This window comes from Protopterus annectens, chromosome 9.part0 (assembly GCF_019279795.1).
Source record: "Protopterus annectens isolate FY-2018-M chromosome 9.part0, PAN1.0, whole genome shotgun sequence".
Classification (NCBI taxonomy): domain Eukaryota; kingdom Metazoa; phylum Chordata; order Ceratodontiformes; family Protopteridae; genus Protopterus; species Protopterus annectens.
In genome coordinates, this window is record NC_056743.1 from 1,544,604,526 (window position 1) to 1,544,626,616 (window position 22,091).

Consider the following 22,091-nt stretch of genomic DNA (forward strand, 5'->3'; position numbering starts at 1 on the left):
TACCCTTGCAAACTAGTCACTTACCTTAAATTCTACCAAAATCCACACACGAAACAGCACACCATCCACACATACACTCCGTCTCATGTACTGTTAAACCATAACCGCGAATTCGACATATCCAGATTCGCAGTTATGCACTTTTGCTATTCTGCAGATTCAATTTTATGGTCTCGATATACTGAAATTCGACATTTCAGTATTTCGAGATTATACAGTAAATATATATATATATATATATATATATATATATATATATATATATATTGTAGGTGGAAGATTATCAAGTCCTAGTATAGTGATTTCAAGATGTGGCTTGATTCTCAGAAAATGGCAATCACATTTGCAAAGGGTGAAGTAATTGTGATGTGGCACTATGCTTAGCAGTATGTCTATGGTATTAACAAGAGTGGGGACTTTGCTTTTACTTTGTGTAAGGACATTTTAATAGTTGAAGCACTACAATCATACAGAGAACTGTGTATTGGGATTCCATATCAACCATAAGTAGGATCTAGTCCTTATCAGCTGTGAGCATTCCAATCTTTTTAAGTCTAAACAGTCCATTATCAAATTAACTAGATGTCATTACCAGGGGTTTCAAACTTCATTCAAAGAAAATATCCATATATTCAGATATAGACTGCTGGCTGCAACTGGTCTAAAAAATGCATCCTTGACATTTTTTTGTGTTTTCAGTAACCCCGCAGAAATTTGGAATTTTAAGGTATTTCACTGTGAAAAGTGTTGTATTTCTCCTCAAGGGCCTTGGTGTTTATCAAAATCACCATTCTTTGCTGAATGTTTTCAAATACATGTAGTACCTCCTTACAATGGTGTATAATTCTTGATTGGGAAGTAAATCCATTATTTTCTCTGTGGGATCTGTTTTGTCACAAAGCACTAACTTTCTCTTTGGATAGAATTCATAATCATTTTTGGCAGGTTAACAGATCTTTTTTTTTTTTTTTAAATATTTTTTTGTGTTCTCCGAAAGGGTAAGAGGGTGTGGTTAAGCGGAGGGAAAAAATCACTGGGGTTGGTCAATCATCTTGGAATCCTGTTGTGATGTTTCTCTAAAAGATATACTTGTAAATTGATGTTCCTGAAAAAAAGTTTGATGTCTAGTATGGGGAATATAGAATCTGCATTCCTATTTAATACTCAGATTTCTGCATTTGAGAGGGTGTATTTTTGTAATGATTTCACATGTCTTCTTTGTCTTGGTGGTTGCTTGGATGGTTGAGCCCTTGTCCACTGTAGTTTGGGTTCCCTCTCTCTCTTAAGTTGGTCTGGATGGGTACTGAGGTAGGGAATGCCTGCTGTTTCATTTGGCTGTGTTGATGTAGAGAATGCCTGCTGTTTCATTGTTATTCATTCATTTTTTCTCATTATCTGTTTGTCTGGGTATAATCCCTGTTTTATTTTGACCTTCAGTCTCTAACGTTTCCTTTGTCTTTAGTGGATTTAAGGGAGGGGGAGTGAGATGTCTTTTGGTAGTTCTTGTTGAGATGTGCCTGTTGAGTCCCACCTCTAGAAAATGCTGCTTTTGGATATATGCAAAGGTTTTGTCCTTGAGCCAACATCTCTCTGTAGGTATGGGTATCCCAGATGTAGAGGTTATATTCTCTGCCAACAGAAAGAAAGCCTTTTGGGGGCAGATATCCACCTGCATTGGAAGTGTGTAGAGCCAATTTTCTTCGGTGTTTATGGGTCTGTTATCCATCTTGTCTGAGGGGCTTCAGAGTATATAACAGATGATCTGATTTTCTTCAGTCTAGTCCTTTTTGGCTTGATTAGTAGAAATTCTTTTCTACTGTAACCTCCAAATTGTTTTTCATATTAATCACTGCTGCAGTAGTCTTAGCGTTATTGGTAATATATTGCCAAGGATATAGTAACTGGCCAACTTCCAAAGCTTCAGAGCACCTTCCACACACCCAAGCTGTCAAGAATCTTGAGCTCTGTTGATTACATGAAAAGTCTGGGAACAAAGCCCTTCAGGGCTTTATTGTTGCCGAATAGTATGCTCCTCTAAAGCTTTTGAGGATTGATGGTCAGCTTATGCTTTTCTTTATTGGGCAGATAAGTTCTTTTTTGGGAAAAAAAACTTGCATTTTCTTAAATTTTGCTGATGTATTTTAAAGCTAGGAATGTTGTTATTTAATGGGCTGTCACTAGACTGTAAAGTTCTTTTAAACAGAGCACTCATTTATTTCATCAATTTAAAAATAGAGTATACTAACTGAAAATTGATTTTATAGGGAGAAATTGTGTTTATTTTTCTGTTGTGGGGCTGCCATAGTTCATAGGTTTGTAGGAGATTACTAGGCTAATAGCCAATGAGCCTTTACTATCTTAGCCATATTTATCATGAGTTGCCCGAATTATCAGTAGTTAGGTGAGCAAAGTTTGCAGAGGTATGAGTCTATGGTAATTAATACTGGCTGCCTCTGTCCATGAGGGACATGGATGCTACCACCAAGAGTGAATTTATGGTCACCCATCCATTGGTCTAGGTTGCATTTGAAGAGGGGCAAGGAGGGGCTCTGCTTCACATGAATAGGAAGCTTATTCCAGAGAAGGGGTAGTTTCTGGAAGATATATCTATCTCTCCAGCATGATTTGTGCATGACTGACACTAGGTTAAGGTCCCTGGAGTGAGTGACCCTTATGCAGTTTGATTTACAAATGTGTAGTATTTCCATCAGTTCTGGGCCAGAGACTGCTCTTTAAGCCAGGCACAGGTCATTGCTTAGCAGCCTGTGGGAGACAGGATACAGTGAGAGGGCTTTCAGTCTTTCCGTGTAAGACTTGTTTTGTGTACCCTGTATTTTCTTGTTGAGAAACTTCTGTGGTGTCTCCAGCTTTTGCAGGTGTCTGGTGAGATATTTGCAAAAGGGTGCATTATGCTCAATTACTGGTTTGATGAGGGTGAGTATAACAGAATTATAATATCCTTAGATCTAGTGTTTTAAAGTATTTTTTACTGTGTTTTTTTTTCAATCAAAAAAGTATCTTTTGGGGACTGGTAATTTTACAAGCATTTGCTGCTGCTTGTCTTCCCCAGGAAAGAGGCACCATTTTTGGCTTGACCATGGAACAGTCTACCGGTCCCATGGTCATCCTTCTTCCAGCCACATAAAGAAAAAGTTAAGCAAATGGCCTTTGCCACCACAGCAGGCTAGCAATTTGCCTCAGTTGCAGGTGAGTGATTCTGCTGTGGCCATTTACTATACCTCAGATCACTCATCTTTTACCCCAGATCTCTTTGGTGTAGCACCTACAGCCACTATGGACTGGGGGTTAGCCACATCCTCTGCTGCTCTTGGAGTCACCTCAGTAGACAAGGGAGAGATGGCAGTGCCCAGCAGTGTGACCCCCATCATGTTTGCAGTAATACTGACCATTGCATAATATGATACCTAGAAAGCAGTTACGGCAGGTTGGTCTCTTGCAGGGATTGTAGTTGCTAGAACCACAAGCAGGAGAAGTTCAGTAGATGAGGAGTCAGAGTTGTAGTGAGTATCAGGAGATGTCAATGCCAGATGGAGGAGTTTGCAGTATGCTGTGGCACAAACAAAGAGACAGCACACTGCACATAGTTTTACATCATAACTAAACAAGAGCTAATTAGATGCATACAGTAAAAATGATGCATACAAAAACATCAGACCGTGCTCATCCATGCAAAGGAAAAGGGGTGCTAATGTGTCAAAGGTGTAGAATCAGTGAGTGGAAACAATGTGCTGGGGCTGTGTGTGTGTGTGTGTGTGTGTGTGTGTGTGTGTGTGTGTGTGTGTGTGTGTGTGTGTGTGTGTGTGTTTGTGTGTTTGTGTGTTTGTGTGTATGTACAGAAACACAGCATCAGCATGTGGAGAATTACTTGTCACTTGGCTACTGGAGAGGTCCAAGCATACATTACAGGGAGTTGAGCTCTCCTTGCTTGCTCATGTACACAAGAGCTGGCTGTATCAAGACCTTGGAGTGATGTTGGTATACTGTGTGACCTAGATAGAAGTCTGATAGCAGATGTGCCAGCATGACAATGAACATGACCATGGTGATGGCCTTTACTGGGTGTAGACCCCTGCACAACCAATGTTGCTGTGCAAGTGCTAAGATGGCAAGAGCAGAAGAGCAGGATCTTATTCATCCATAGCTATGTTGGCTAATATCTGTAGATGTAACAGATAACCAGCCATGGGAATAGCCCTCACTCCTGACAGATAACCCAAGGAAGACATAGCATGATCCAAAGTGTTATTATGTCTAAATAATGAAGCACACATATGGGTCTTGCACTTCTGAACATAAATGTGCACAGTCTCAGTCACCCTCACTATCTCTGCCATGGCTGTGCTGGAACTAGCCTGTACCTCCACAATGGCACTTCACATACATTTGGTGGCAGTTACTGAAACACCAACCTCAATGGGAAGATTCTAATCATACCTCTGGTGAGCATAACTACCAGCCACCCACTGTGTGAAACACCCTGCCAACTAGTATTAGGGCAGAAGCAGATATCTGTGAGTGGTGGCCATCACACTTCCCTGATCTGGAGTGTCTCCATCAATATGACTATTTTCAGATAGAAATGCCCCCTGGCTAACCACAGGCAATGCAACAGTATCCATACTGTAAGTAGGGAGTGCAGTTATTCAGCAGTCACACTCCCTGTGTCCAACACAAAATCTGTATTTCCTGTCCCCACCATCATTATCAGAGGCAAAAGATTCTCTAGCATTAAATGGGGCAGTTTCTCTGTGCTGGTGCAAGAGAAAATTCACCTGTGAGCACACCAAAGCAAAAAGTATATGCAATGTAAGCAGGAGCCAGCACCTCAACTATACATGCAACTAATAATTTTACAAGTCTGAAAATATGAAGAAAATTAATACCCCGGCCATACGTCATGCAGCTGGACCTGGAACTTGTTTCCCTCATCTACCTGTATATCATAAGCTGAGTATATTTAAGGAACATTACACTGGCAGCTTGTTAAGGAGTACTTACAGCTACTGATAATATGAACTAACATTACATACCTGTGGCATCTGAGATTTATATTCTCTGTGGCCTGAACAGCTCAGTCCCAACATCCAACACCACACTGTTAAATTCTGTGGAAGTTATACTGCCTTTCAAAAAGGTCAGAAACTCCTCCATCTCTGAAAGGGGTGGCTTGTCTGACAGCCTATGGCCAGTTGCCCTCTATTCTTGTGTTGTTGTGTGGCAACATGAATTATAGCCATGTCTCTCGCAATGGAACATCATAGTTCTAGTCATGAACACCCGTCATGTTTACAAGAGTTGTTTGTGTCTAGGGTGATTGGAAGTGAGGACTAATTGCTAAATTATTGGGTAAAGTTAGAAGTGTATACACTGAATAGTAAGTTGTGTTTTAGTCTGTGAACCTTTATCAATTGTGAGGTGTTACTTTTGCTAGGATTCTTTGGGAGAGTGTAGAAAGGTGAATTGTTGAGAAGTCTACAGTCTGTTTTTATTTCACCTGAAAGATTGTTTTGCCTGGTTCCAGAGTGTGGTAAACTTGATATGGGTGTCAGGGGCTTGGTTGATTTTAAAGTTATAGCAGGCTTTATCCTGAAATTTTATTAAGTGGTTTAATTCTGTGTTAAGCCCAGCCCATTGCAGTCTATGTGCTTGAATAGTCAGGTAATGCTTGGAAAGAATTTATTTTATATTTGAAGGTGGATATATGTGAGAATCTCTGCAGCACGGGATGCCTGCCCATGTTGTAAGAATGGGAGAAGAGTTCAGCGTGGTGAGATGGGATCTGAGTTCTATAAAGGTATGCAAACCTCTGATCAAATTTTAACTTTTAAGCATGTTTCCTTACTACATATTACTTTCATAATCCTGTCAATGCATCCAGACCTTTCTGTAAAGTAAAATTTAAGTTTTGTATTAAGTGTTAAGAAAAACCAATAATTTACCAGATACTTAAATCAAGTCTATTAAAATGCTATATTCCAATCTACTAGACTTCCTATATGTGGTTCACGGGTTCTCATTCCAAATCTATACCTATTAAAATGAGACAACTCCAGCTACTTCTTATCCCTCAATTTATTTAACATTTTTATGCAGCCATACATTTTCCATTTAAATCTATTACAGTAATTCATTTTCTCAAATACTATGGTATACTGGTTCAATACACTGCTTTTGTTACACAAAAAACAGTCCCAACTGCAGATGGTAGAAATAAAATATCCACACAGAAAACCACCAAACCGGCATTTAAGGGAAGCAGAGGCAAAGCACGAAATCCTTAGCATTATTCTCATTACCTTCTAACATAAAGAAAAATCATCAACAAAAAGACTGAAATGAAATTCATGAAATCTAGAAAAAAGAGGGGTCAAGAATTTATGTTCCCACCAACCCAACACTAGATTAGCAAATGCAGTTGCAAATGCCAAACCTATAGTGACCCCCTTAATTTGCTGATAAATATTTTTGTTAAACATAAAACAGTTGTTAGCTAACATCATTTCCAACAAAGGACAACAAAAATTAACATAATTTTTGTCCATTTTAGAAAACAAGCGTAAATAATTCCTAACATAGACAATACCCTGATCATGTGGTATACAGGTGAAAATGGAATTAACATCTACTGTTAAAAAAACATTTTTAGACTTATTAAACCCATACACATAAAATAATATGCCTTTTAATTTATTTTTACATTTGTTAACCGGGTTAGTCCAACTGGGCCCAGAGAGCCCTTTTTCAGCAGAGACAAGTGGAGAAAAGCTCAGGGAAAGTAATTAAAAAATAAGAAAAACCTAACCATTCAAGTTGTAAGATACTTAGTACAAAAACAGAAAGAAATATGTAATATGAATATATACAAGGCAAAAGTACAGTATTTTGAGACTGCAGTAACAATATGTTTGAGAAATTTGGTTAGCATTAAATTATTTACAAGGAATTTAGTAATGCCTAAAATAAAATAAAAAATTCAGAGTAACATTATGGCATAGAACAACAAAGATGCATTTAATAGCATAGGTACTGACTGTAGAGAGAGTAATATATGTTGACATTTTAGGTAGATACCAGGCAGCTATGTTAATTGAGAGAAGAAGAAAAATTCATTAGGTAATTTCCTGACAAGTACATATCCATGCATGTTGGAAATTAATTTTTAGCTGCTTTTTGAATTCACCACTTTTGGTAGTGGAGCGAAGGGACAATGGAAGTTCATTCATTGAGTATGCAATTGAATGACTGCAAAGTATTTTTCCAGTATTTTTGTTTGGCTTGGTCACCTGCAGAAAGTTTTGTTGTGTGCTTCTGAGGTCACACTTGGGTGTGTAGGGTATAATTGTGGATCTAAGGACAGGACAGGAGTTTGGGCTATTTAGGATGCTGTGTGCAATTTGTAGTTGTGAAATTTGAAGCATGTGGGGGAGCTCAGGCCATCTTAAGCTTTTCAGGAATATACAGTGATGTGATTTGTAGCTATTGCTGACTGCAAATCTTGCTATCTTGTTATAGGTGATTTCTAGTTTGGTTAAGAGTTTATTTTGGAGGTTAGTAACTATGGGAGCAGCATACAGCAGGGATGGTAGAATAAATGTTTGAGCCAGTGTAGGTCTAGATTTGTTAGGTATATATTTGTTTTTGCGGTACAGAAGACCTAGTTTTTGATTGGACTTTTTGATACAGTTTAAGATATGTATGTTGAATTTTAATTTGCCGTCTATACTAACACCAAGCAATTTGGTGTTTGAGTAGGTGGTGATAATTGTATTATCTAAGGATGAGCTGGTGAAGTTGTCTTTAGCTGGATTGAGGTTTTTTGGAAGGAAAAGGAGAAGCTTGGTGTTTCTGGGGTTGACAAGCAGGTTGTTTTCAGTTAGCCATTGTTCTACTAGGTGAGAGATTGTTGAGTAACAGTGTGGAGATTTTGTATATTGTTGGAGGTGTTAATAATTGGGGAATTGTCTTTGTACTGTATTAAGGCAGAGTGAGGGCAGGAGACATGAAGGTTATTTGTAAATATATTAAAAAATAGGGGGCCCAGGATAGAACCCTGGGGAACCCCAGTCTTAACAAGATGAAAAGGTGAGAAGGATGTGTGCCATCTGACGGACTGATATCTTTTCGAGAGGTAGCTATGAAACCAGGAGGTAGTGGAGGTAGAGAGTTGTAGGTTGGAAAGTTTGTTTAGGAGAATGGAATGAAAAACAGTATCAAATGCTTTGGATAGGTCAAGGAATAGAGCTGATATGAGTTTATTATTATCTCTGGCTTTGGCAATGTTGTGTGTGAAAGATAGGAGTCAGTGATAGTACTTTGCAAGGGTCAGAAACCATGCTGTGTGGGTGTAATTAGGTTTGCCTGTAAGAGGTGGTTTAGTATTTGTCTATGTATACATTTTTCCAGTATCTTGGATAAGGGGGATAATATGGCAATAGGCCTGTAATTTGAGGGTTCTGTAGAATTTCCTCCCTTGCGGAGGGGGTATTATGAAGATTTTTTTCCAGATATCTGGTACTGTATTTTTCTTGGATGGATCTGTTGATAAGTGTAGGTACAGGTTATGCTATGGATTTGGCTGCATGTTTGAGAAATAATGGAGGGAGTTTGGCAGCTGATGGAGAGCAGGGTTTGAGTTTGTTAAGAAGTGATATGATGAAGGAAGTTGCTACGGGTGCTAGGGAGAACGATGGAAGAGAGGTGGGAGATGGAGTCTTTATATCAAGAGTTTCTGGTTTAGCAAGCTTTTCTATTGTTTTGGTGAAAAAGTTGTTAAGTAGGCTTGTAGTTTCATTAGAAGGTTTGTTAGGGAAGGGGTTTGGGGAAAAGGGGTTCCCTGGAGATAGTAGTTTGTTTATTGAGTTCCAGAATTTCTTTGGGTTGGAATGTGGATTGCTCAGAGATTTTTGATAAAAATGTTTTTGCTTAGTAGGACCTGCTTTTTTATTTGGTTGCAAAGCTGTTTATATAAGTTCAGGTGTAAAGTTGAGTTATTTTTTTTCAATGCTTTCCAGGCACTGTCTCTCTTGTTGATAAGTGATCAAGTTGCCTGGTTTAGCCATGGTGCATAAATGCATTATAGCTTAATTTTTCTACTGGGAGCCAGGGTGTTAAATGTTTCTAGGAATAAATTCTTGGTGCTTTGGACAGCCTCATTAAGGGGTAATATGTGTAAGAATGACCAGTGTAAAGCATGTGGTCCTTTCTACATTGGGAAAAGCAAACGATTGAATTTAAAGCTTGAAGCAAATTAACCTCCGGGGCTCAATGAACATCTTTTGTTAGCCCCTGTATTAAAACAGAGAGCTGCAAAGTTATGAGGTTATTCCTAGAAACAACTATTTAATATAGTGTTTATTTTGTTGTATTTTAGTACATTATGTTTTTATTTATTTGGTTATATGGCATGTACACAGTTAGTAATAAGGCAATGTATGTGGTGAACTGTACTTAAGCCACTAGACCGAGTGCTAGTTCATGTTTTTCTAAGAAAACTGCATTTTAATAGATATGTAGCTGGCAAATAAAAATTTTTTTACTGTATATATTCCTTGAATTTACTCTTGATTAGGATACTGCATTTTATTTATTGTATTTTTTTATTTTGTGAGATTTTATTTAAAGTCAATGATTTTTAATTAGGATTTGATTAATTAATGAGGAAGACTAAGACGGGATGAGTTTTTATTGGTGGATTTTGAGGAGGTGGGGCATTTCATAACATAATTTTGTTGGGATGTTCATCTGATGAAGTCTGTTTGATGCACAACGAAATGCTGTGATTTCAGTCAATATGTTTATCATATAGTAATTTAAGTTCCACTGTCATTCATTTAATAAAGTTATTTTTATATTAAGTGACTTTGTCGAGCCTTCCTGTGGTGCTCAAGATTGTTATACTTGGTTTTTGGAGCACTGATCCGGTCCTTTTTTGGTTTTCTGAGTTTTTATTGGGAGGATGGAAGGCGAGACTACCCCTCCTGAGAGCCAACAAGGCAAGGAAGGATGATGTTGGTGAAATACGAAAAATGATAGGCCAGGTAACTCAACTGGTTGACCTTTTTATTCCAATTGGACACTCATTGGCAGCTCTAGCTTCCTTGTTCGATATGTTTGCTAAGCAGGAAGTGATGTCATCAAATGTTCAGTGAGGGTCAACAGGACAAGGAGGAGAGGATAATAATGGTGCTACTGGAGCATCTAATTTTAATGGGCAGGATTTGAAATTTCTGAGAACTCCTGACATATTGGCTGGTGTGATGGGAGGAGAATCTAATTTGGAAGAACGTACACCAGAATTAGAACAGCACAACACATGCAGACAAAGTGACTGTTTGGACAATGGCCCAAATGAGCTTAATAATTTGAATGTTTGGTTGTTAAAGAAACACTCTTTTAAATTAATTGAATGTTCAATGAGCAATGGCTCTGATACATACGATAACATGAATAGGTTATATGATTGTATGCTAAGACATAAAACCTCTAGACATTGAAAACATTTTCCTGCAGGAATGTTTAACATCGTATCAAAGGGCTGGAGAGTATTTAAGTTCCCTAATCGTGTGGAGGAAGGAATGGAGTTTTATAAAGAGCTTATAGGTATTTTTGATCATTGTGGATATGATTTAATGAGGGCTATGATTAAACAGAATGTGAATGAAATGGAGATGTCGCATAAACAGACAGAAACAATTAATGAACATATTACTAATGACCTTCTGTTTACAGTTAACTCTGAAAGGTAAAATTATCATTATTTAAGGAGAAATATTGATGAAAAATGTACAGTCATTATTAATAGAAAGAAAAGGAAAATACAGAGGGACTTGTTAGAATATAGGGAGAATAAGAGTTACCCTTTACCTAAATATAATAGAAAAAATAAGAATGGGGTAACTGGGATATCGAAGGTGGGCTATAAACAGGCCCACTTACTAACAAGTAATGATGGACATTATGAACAAGGGTATAACAACAACTCCTTAAATTGGGATGACCCTTTAGAGTATCCGCCCCTCTGCAGGTCCAAAAGATTAAAGAACAGGACCCCCCATGCTACACTCAGGAATATGTTCATGGGGGAAGTGTAAGGGGCAGAACACCATGAGAGGGGAGATAGTTGTCGATGAGAGTCAAATTATTAAGGATAATTTTAAATACATCCTCAACAACTTTCATATTTTCAATTATAGTAATATTGACTTGACTAGGGAACATTTCAATCTGTTTTCAAAAGGGCTCAAATTCATTCCACGGAGAAAATGTGATATGAGTAAAATTATTATTGACCTAAGGTTGTTTGTATGTAAAATAAACCTAAAAACAATAGGCATTCAAAATTTTGAAGTTGATTTAAGCAATGAATTAAGGAGGAAGAGCACATTCAACCCCTCCCCCTTCATCCGTAGTTAAAAAATGTTGAGATGGTGGTTGAGAATGACTTAAAGAGAGAGATTAATAAAAATAAGTTTAAGTTCAACCTCTCGTTAGAAGAGAAAGCCATCCTAGATTAAATGAAGGCCAACAAAAATGTAAGAGTTATGAAGCCGGATAAGCGAGGTAGAATAGTTAAAATGGATAAAATTATTTATGAAGGCAAGATGTTAGATATTCTGAGTGACAATAACAAGTACATCAGAGTTTCTAGAAATAAGATCAATATTGCCTATAATAAAATAGATCTGGCTCTTAGTATGCTTATTGATGGATCAATAACTTTTAATACTTGTACTTACTTAAAGAATGAGAAACCTTGAATTCCTTCTATTTTTGGGAACCTGAAAATACATAAGGATGTTCGGGATCCACCATTAAGACATTGTTTCAGGGGAAGGGTGTAAAACTGAGCATTAGCTACATTTTTAGATATTAAAGTGAAAAAAATTCTTGATGGGAGAGAATGAAATATTAAAAGATTCTTGGGCTTTCTTGAGAAGTATTACACCTGATTTGTTTAATAAAGACATAATTTTTGTGACTGTAAACGTAGTTGATTTATTCACAGTCATACCACATGCTAAAGGTTTAGAATGGTTCGAGAAGGCTTTAACTCAGAGGGGTGGTTTGACTAACAATGATTTTTGTGTTTGTCTAGAGCGGATTGATTTAGTCCTCAATGACAATTACATCTTTTTTAAAGGTGAATTTTTTCATCAATTGAAAGGTTTGGCCATGGGGGCCTGTTGTGCCCCTATTTATGCAAATATTTTTCTATCTATATGGGAACAAAAATGTTTCAGTCTGGTTATGAATTTTGTTGGACCCTATATAAAGGATACCTAGATGACATTTGTTCATTCTGGGTGGGGTCTGAGGAGAAATTGTTTGAACTTATTAACTATATTTAAAATACAACAAATATTTTGAAGTTCACTTTTAATATGGACACTGATAAGGATGATTATTTGGATGTTACAATCCACGAACTACACAGTGGATTTAAATCTATGGTGCACAGAAAAAAAAACTTTTTCAAACTCCTTTTTATATTTCTGTAGTGCACATCTGGCACATCAAAAAAGAGGGATGGTAAGGGGACAGTTTGTTAGGGATAGTAGAATGTGCTCAGAAAATGTAGACTTTGATGCAGTGTGCACATTATTAGAGAAAATGTTTTTGGAAAGGGGCTATCCCCTGAATTTAATTAATGAAGTAAGGAAGGAAGTTGTGAGTAAGAGAAGCGGTAGATACACACCTATTGTGAGAATAAAAAGCCTGCTTTGGGGGGCAACCAAGAGGCTGCTGAAACCAATGAGCACAAAGGTGCTTATCAGAAAGCATTTGTAACTGACTATAATGGAGACACAATTTTGACTAAGAAAATAGTGAAAAGAGAGTGGGATAAGTTTGTGAGTTTGACTGATATCACTAAAATTCAAGGAAAATGGTTAATGTCATTTTTATGAAAGGTTATAGTATAAAAAAACTTTCTAGGAAATCAGGGGTCAAGGAATAGCATGATAGTAAGAAACGAAAAGGGACTTATAAATGTGGAGCGTGCCAACAGTGCCAATGTTTATGTCAGAAAGAAGGAGTATATATACAGAGTGATAATATATTCATAGATGGGAAGACTTACTCCAATTGTAATGCCACAGGAGTGGTCGATTTGGCCCAGTATAAAGCATGGGATGTATTGTACATTGGGAAAACCGAATGCACACTGAAAAAAAGAATCTATAAACACTGTTATGATGTTCATAATTGTAATGTTAACAATGCACCTTACAAACACTCATTACATTACAGCCAAGCAAAGTACACATTTTTTGTGTTGGAATGGATACCAAAGGATAGCAGAGGGGGGCCTTGGGAGACCACTATTAAATTTAAAGAACTCTATTGGAAAATTGTCCTTGAAGAAGCAAATAAACCTCCAGGACTCAGTGGAAATATTTTGTTAGCCCCTGTATTAAAACTGAGAGCTGTAAAATTATGAGATTACCCTAGAAACAACTATTTAATATAGTGTTTATTTTGTTGTATTTTGGGTACATTATGTTGTTATTTATTTGGTTATATGACGTACACAGTTGGTAATAAGGCACTTTATGTGGTGAACTATACTTGAGCCACTAGATGGAGTGCTAGTTCATGTTTTTTTTTTTTAAGAAAACTGCATTTTAATAGATACGTAGCTGGCAAAGAAAATGTTTTTACTATATATACACACACACACACACACATATATATATATATATATATATATATATATATTCCTTGAATTTACTCTTGATGAGGAGACTGCATTTTATTTATTGTAATTTTTTTATTTTGTGAGATTTTATTTAAAGTTAGCAATTTTTAATTAGGATTTGATTAATTAATGAGGAAGACTAAGGGATGAGTTTTTATTGGTGGATTTTGATGAGGTGGGGTATTTCATAATGTCATTTTGTTGCGATGTTCATCTGATGAAGTCTGTTTGATACACAATGAAAATTTGGTTATTTCAGTTAATGCGTTGATGGTGTAATGATTTAAGTTCCATTCTCATTCATTTAATAAAGCCATTTTTATATTAAGTGACTTAGTCGAGCCTTCCTCTGGTGCTCAAGATTGTTATACTTGCTTTTTGGTTTTTGGAACACTGGTCCGGTCGTTTTTCGGTTTTCTGACTACTTAAATGTTTCAAGTCTACATATCTTGTAGTCTGTCTTTTTTTGGATAGTATTGTAGACTCTGCATCATTTTGTAACACTCTGCTCAGAGCTATTTTACAGCTTTTCAATATAATGATGAGTGTAGAACTTAACAAAATACTCCAAATGATGTTTTACAAACCATCTATAAAGACTAATAACTTATTTTTCTTCAGTTCTTATGCATTTTATTCTTTTTAGCAAGGAAAGCAGGGTGATTTACAGGACACCATTTTATGCTTATGGGTAGTGTAGAAGCAAAAAAGATTAAATACAATACACATCATAGAATGAAAGTATTCAAAATTACATATCAACCCCCAAACAATACACTTGATGAATATGACCACGGTGTCTCACAATATCAGTGATTAAGGAAACCAAAGTTACCAGCCTAACAGAAATCTGATTGTAAGCAATAAAAATATGAAATATATCAACAGCATTATTTTTATTTATTTACATTTATTTACCAGGAAAGTCTGACTGGACAAAATTTCCTTTTTCAGTTGAGGCCCAGGGATAAAAGCTCCACATTTGTAAATTACCATAAGATACATATACAATGTACAGATACAAATATTGATTTACTGTGGCTGAATCAATAACAGAGCTAAAGGAAGCAACTTATTCAAAGCACATAGTTTTACATTCTTATTCTCCTAGAATTATTTTAGTATGATTTTATTATTATATTGGTGTAGACAGTAACATTAAGACAGAGCACAAAAATGATGTCATTATGAATGAATGTGTTAATTTATAGTCATTACAGCTATTGTAACAATTGATAGGTATGTTTTGCCAAATGATATGATGTTCCAGAATTCTAGACTAAGAGCTGATGACATTACCTCCAGTATGTAGTTTGGGGTACTGGGTATTCAGCAATAGATTAAAACTAGCAGATAAAGGTAATGGTCATGGCAGAGATAAATGGGTATGTTTACACATCAGACGGAAGCAGTGGCCCACACTGAGTATGTCCTGCATGGGTGTACATATAAGAAGAGTGGCACATTCATTGACAGGTTAAATTGATGTTGCTTAGAGTTAGGAAAAATATTCCTGTCTTGAGGAATTGCAGAATAAACCCATATATTTTGTTTAGCAGAGTCTATAGTTTGTGAACATCAGTGATAAAAAGAGTGCTGATGATGGAAACGCTATATACAAAACTGAGAACAAACAACATTTTAACACAGACCTAACTTATTTTAGTTCATAAGCTTTTAGGTGTATAGTATACTAATGAACACTGGGCTCATCATAAGCCTTGTGAGAAAATGGAATATGAACACAAAATGTCGAAAATGGATAAAAATATGTACTGGTTTTGTTAATGTGAAAACAAATATAAGTGAAGAGACCAATGCTGAGGACTACAATACTTGTACTGATAGACTGGTTTAGTCTCTGTTGTACTGAGAGGATAACCTTTTATTTTATCTCTTCAGCTTCATCTCAGTATTCCTTGCAGGGCTTTCACATTGTTTGTTTGTTTTTAGGGACATCTGATATCTTTACAAAGGGTCTTTTTCTCCTTTTTTGCTTTTGCTACCACTTCCTCACCACCTTTTCCCAATATTTCTGTCACACACATGAATTCTGATGTATTTATTTTTTATTTATTCTGCAATGAATATAAACATTCATGTGATATACAACTGGACACAATTGTCTCTTTTTCAGGAGTGACCCAGAAGCACTGTCTGATGAAGTAACTTGCTCAGAGTCAAACGAAGGTGGGAGGAATCAAACCCTGTACCTTGTACACAGGAAGCAGCTCATAGCTTTAATCCTTTGCATTAACTGTCAGGCTGTACAATAATGTATCATCAGTCAAAAGGCAACAGCTTTCATCTAACCCTTCTGCAATACCAGTTATAAAGAAAGAAACATAGAAAGGGAGTAGACCAAGTACTGAAATTTGGTTTATAAATATGATACTGCCCTTTCATATAAAAAAGTTTGCATTTGCTGTTACCTGTTATACAGTATTTCCTGTCAAGTGTTTATGCATGATAGCAGTGTAGAGTTAGAGAATTGTCTTCCTAAATGTTCATTAGCATGGGCTGGTATGCAGAAAACTTTGCTGCTTTGCAGTGAATAAATTTGTGTGGTCGGTGGCCACACATTGGGTGTGTGCAATTAAGGGACATGCATACTTCTGGCAGTGAATACTGACTAGTAATGTTGGCTAAGAAATATGCTAATGGTCATATAATCAGATAGTATAGAAGGAGCAGATGTTCCCTTGAAAAGAAGCCACTAGCATAGTGGAACTAACCTGGTCAACAAAGGATAAATAAATAAAATATATGCCAAGCCACAGAGTTATAATATTTGAATTTCTAAGCACTTCCAAATCATCATGCTTATGTGAAGGAATTGTGAAAAAATAATGGTTGCCGCCAGGAGTGTTTTGCTAATAATATTGTTAATAAACTTGGACAATGAAAGAGTAGGGTTCAAGGTGATCTCTAGTTACTTCTTTTCTCTTACTTGTAGTAGTGGGCTACTGTCTGTATCAGTATTAAGATTAGATTTGGAGTGTTTTTGCAAGATGCCAAATACTATGATGTTATATTCCAGGGGACTGATTAGGATCATATTTTTATTTCTCCAGTGTCAAAAATGTGTATAGTTTCTCATGAAGGGTTAAGGTGTCATCATTCGCACATATGGGTGAGAGATCACATGTATGGATGTCTTTCACAAGCAAATATACGAGTGCTGAGGACAATTAAAAACTAGACTGCACTTGTGGGTATGGGCTTTGAGCGAATTTGGGGGGGGGTGCCATAATGTAAAAAGCTTTGTGAGGGGCCAGTGTCACTGGATGTCTCTGAGTGTAACATACAGGAGACTGTGGTTGCAGCACTGCATATTGATCTATTGGACAGGTCCAGGACATGCATGGTATGGGGATGATATCCCATGCATGAACATACCCATGAGAACTGTCTCTATCAGCAGTTGTACTAGTCATACCATGGCCTTGGCTAAATGCCTTCATGCTGTATGACCATGTATAAAATCTATTACTAGATATGCTTCTGCTACGACTGCCACAACCCTGGGAATGTCCTCCCCTTGCTGTATACACCTTCTCAGCAATTGTCACTGTGGAATTGCTAGCACTGGATAAGAGTGACCTAGCCTGTTCATGACCAAAATGGCCACCATTTGTGGAAATAGATGAGAAGCAATGTTATGGACAGCACCTCATGCAAGGCAGGCGAGTTTGATAGAACATGGCATCTTCAAGTATGTAATTTAGCTTATCAAAACAATCAAACATACAGAGCACACACACTCCCAGAATTCATATCATATACTCCAACTCCTCAAAGTGACATGATTGTTTCATCTCATTTTTAAAAAGAGATTTACATGTAGTATATTTGCAAGCCATAGAAGAGGCAAATGGTTTAGCATGTGCATTAGCCTTTCTTACTTTGACATGGCTGTGGAGGTACTAACCTGTGCTTTCATGATGGCCCTGCACATTCCCTAGCTTGCAGACATTGACATAACTTCAGGGGAAGGGCAGTAACCATTTCTCCAGTGAGCACTAGCACCCACACACCTGTGTATATTCCACCACTCAAGGGGACTAGTGGCAGATTCTGGCAAGTATCCATTCCATCACTGCTAGTATGCCTACTAACCTGTTATCCCAGTGTGTTGTGTGTCTTATGGGTGTCTGCTGGTACAGAGGCTGCATCTGTGGTCTATGTAGGGAATCCAGTGTCCAACTTTCACACGCATACACATACACAGCTGCCTTACTGTGCCAGCTCATCCTTGCCATCATCATCATCATCATCAGAGGTTACAAATCATTTAATATCAGGTGATGGTGGTTCAGCAGAGGTGGTGTCAGCTAGACACAGTTTTCTGAGTAAGTATAACTCAGCACAAGAGGCATACATCAATGACAAGTGTGAAAATAGTTGCATTGGAAAACCAAACATTTAAATATCATACTTTGTGCAGCTGGTCATGCAGGAAGAATCCTTGATGCTCCTGTATAATCAAAATCAGACAACTTGATTAACTTGGTCAATCAGTAATGAGTCAACAGGAATTACAGCTAGTGTTACACAGGAAGAGTTCGATGTACCTGGGGCATCTCTGGTAGACACTCTTGGTGGATGGTGCAAATCTGTGTCAGTATCCAGCTCCGATATGTTGGACCATGTAAAGGTGTCACTGATAGAGGCCAGAAACTCCTCCATCTTCATTAGAGATGGCTTGTTCAATGACTCACTACACATCAATCCACCTTCCTGTGCTATATGGACAACTCTTTCTTCTGCAGCATAAGTAACGGATAATGGTCACTCTAAAGGAGATCATATCATAATTAAGGTCCTGGCAATTGACACAATAAATGTCCACCACCACATCCTTCCAGGTATATTCCCAGTAGGCCCCATTAACAGCTTTATTGCACAGTGTTATTGTACACTTTTGTATCTATCAGCTTGTTCTCATACAACATACTTGGCCACTGATGTCAATTTTTCTGCACCTGCATTGGATGTTGTCTTGTCGCTAATAAAATTCCATAATTTTGTAGCAGTACTCATTCTCTGCCTCAGAGAACTTCATTTTTTCATGCAGGTTATTCGCCAGCATTTCTCTACTTAATAACTTTATTGGGCATTACTTATTAGGTATGAAAACAATGGTGTTAGCATGCTGGCCAACACTGTCCCAGAAAATCTCTTATAACACCATTGCCCCACGATTATATTTGCCTATCCAGACAGTTTACTTAATGTCAGCTGCATAACATTATTGATCAAATGTCCCATGCACTACATTAGCCTTAGCATTCCAACTGCTAAAAGTGACCCGATTGTGTTAGTACATTTATAAGCCATAGAAGAGGCAAATATTTTGCACATGTTTGTAGTACAAAGCTACTGCCTGAATTTGCTCACGTGCTTTTGCTGAGTGGGGTCTGTTTCCCATTAGGCTTAACAATCCTTCGGCACAACAACTGCATTACTCTTGCTGTACACTTCTCACTCGGGATGTTCAATAACCCATAAAACTATTGGCAAAGCTAGTTCATTATGCAGTTAAGTAACACAGCAGGTAACAGTACCCACAGTTTAATAAGTGAAGCTGAAAAAAGTAGCACTTACACTGTAGAAACTGGAATCTGGAATTCTAAGGAATTAGTGTAAGCTTTAGCTGTTGCAGGGTGAGGTGTTGCTGCCTATGAATTTTTCTGTACTGTAGTGAACCTTCTCCCTGCTTATATCATGTAAATTTGGAAGCTTGGTCACAGCGATTATACAAATTTGGACTTTACCCATTACTGTTTCTGAGTCATTCAACTTTGGCATTATACTGACTTGACAAACTCACTGCTGAATTCTACACATCATAGTGAATACACCTTGGCACGTGCAGGTATGCTCCATGGTGATATATGTAATTCCACATCTAACCTAAGGCAAATGGAGTCTTTGTAATATATGCTTTATTCATAGCATATACAGGACATACATATACTGAGCTGTCCCGCTATGTGTCAAGCAAAACCTACCCAGCATTGTGTAACAGTTGACATGCCTGAGTACAAGTGTAAGTGCAGAATATCTGCCATTTTCCTCAGAGATCTGTCAGATTGTAGACATGAGTTCAAAGGAGAAGGCAGTGCTCATTTTAGGGCACAGATGTGGTGAGCAGGACCAGCCTTAGACATGGGCGAACTAAGCGACCGCCTAGGGCGCCATAAGGCCGTCATCATAAAGGGTGCAATTTTGTTAACTTAACTTAACTTCTCTCTCCACTTTTCAGCTGTAGCTGCGCCCGCCCTTTGCAGCATTGTGCCCTCCCCCACATCCCTGATTACTGCTCCAATTCACAGTATATAATATAACTCAGCTCATGGACACCTCTCATTCCTTTCTTCATTGACGATAGAGGCAGGCATAGCTTTTGGCTGTCGTTACTTCCTGTGTTCCTGATCTGTGGACTGGATGACATCGGCATGGATTATCGGCAGACTGGTTCCCTCTACACCACGCGGGCTACCAACTGCACTTTCTGCATTTTTTTTTTTGTTGTGGGTTTCCCTTGTTTGCTTCTCTTGCTTGGTGATATACAAGAAAAGTATATTGGTCTACATGAATCAGTGAGGTGAAAAAAAAAACAGATTAATCCTTGTTTCCATGTAGCATCATGTAAATCCTGAATCCAATGTTAAACAGAAAGTCAGGCCTGTACCATTTATATAGCATCGACTCCTTCACTGGTTGAAGTGCAGTTGTTTAGGCAGCAGACTTACAAGATGGAAGCATGTCTTCAGACCATGCAAATTTAAATGAATAATTGTAAAATATATAGAATGGGTTAATGAAACCTTACAAAATTTGATGCATGCCATCTTGTTCTTGGTGCTATACAGAGAATGGGAAATGTGCCCTCAATAAGGTGGCTCAATCTGTAAGTAAGGACATGAGGTTGTAGAGCATTAAGCATCTTCTGAACATGTGATGTGGACTTGCTTCATTGACATAGAGAATAATAACAGTGCAACTGCTCTAACCTACCACTGAGGTTGACTTCTATGGCATTAGTTTGTTCATTATGCCTGAGATGTTATAATAACATGACTGTTAAAATCTAACTTTGCTTTAACAACTGTATGTGCACTTAACGTTTTAAAACAAAATTGCATTTTAATCTTTTCCCTATTAGCACCTGGTTTATAGTCTATTAAAACAACTAAGGAAAATAAACTATGACTATTTTATTTGCTCAATTTGCACAGTTACAATATTCTACAAAACTCATGAAATGGCTTCTTAGTCACTGTAAAAAACTATTTGGACTTATTTTATTTACTACTACAAAGGGACATCATTTATTCAAGATGTACAATTTATTTGCCTTTTTTACCAGATAGTTATTATTTATTGATGGGTTGATGATTTTTGCCATTGTATGATATTGCTAGAAGAACCTTAAATACATAACTGTGTACATTCTTTTCTGGAATATAATTAATTTGCTGTCTGCAATATAGTTCTTCAGGGAGGGGACAACTTCGATCATTGTGCTACTGCAGAAATAATCTGAAATACATAACTAAAAACTAATAATTTTGGAGAACATGATTAGGCATGTGTATTGTCCATACTGCAGTTGTATTTTTAGGAGCGGCTGGGAAAGGTGGTTACTTTGTGTGTTATTGCTAAAAATAGAATGAAATGTATTAGTGCGGACAGTATTTACTGCATTTGTCCAGTCAGTCATGCCTTTTCCCTAGTACAACTCTGGTTATGGGGTGGATGCTATAGCCATTAAGTGTTATTACTGGAACCAGGCTGAAATGCATTCATTTGAATATTTGTTCTTGTATTTTGCCAGTCAAACATACCTACTGTACAAGTTTTGGTTATTGGTGATGTGGGTATTTTAGCCATTGTGTGTGGCCTTCGGGTATTAATATCAGAATCAAGCTGAGATACCCTACAATGGGCAGTGTGATTAGGACAATTGTAGGGGAATATTTCACTGGTCAGCCATTGTGTGCTGCTGGTAATATGCTAGAGTATATCACAATGAGCAGTATTTCTTGGATTTGGGCTGTAAAACATGTCTCCTCTCCCAAATGCCATTATGGTTACTTGGAGTGGGAAAGTTACTGCCATCATGTTTTATGTTTCTAAAAGCTGAAATTAATTTAAGCAGGCTATTTGGTCCTTGGCAATCCCTCAAAGCTTTTGTGGTAACATGGGTGTGTGGGGGGTGGCAGCAAGGGATTGTCTGTAAGTGCTGTTTTATGTATTTATTTATTATCCAGCATTGAAAATTGATCTACCTGGACCATTTTCAGACTCATCCCAGGGCAAAACTGACAGAGCAACAGTATACAGTATGAATAATTCCAGAACATAG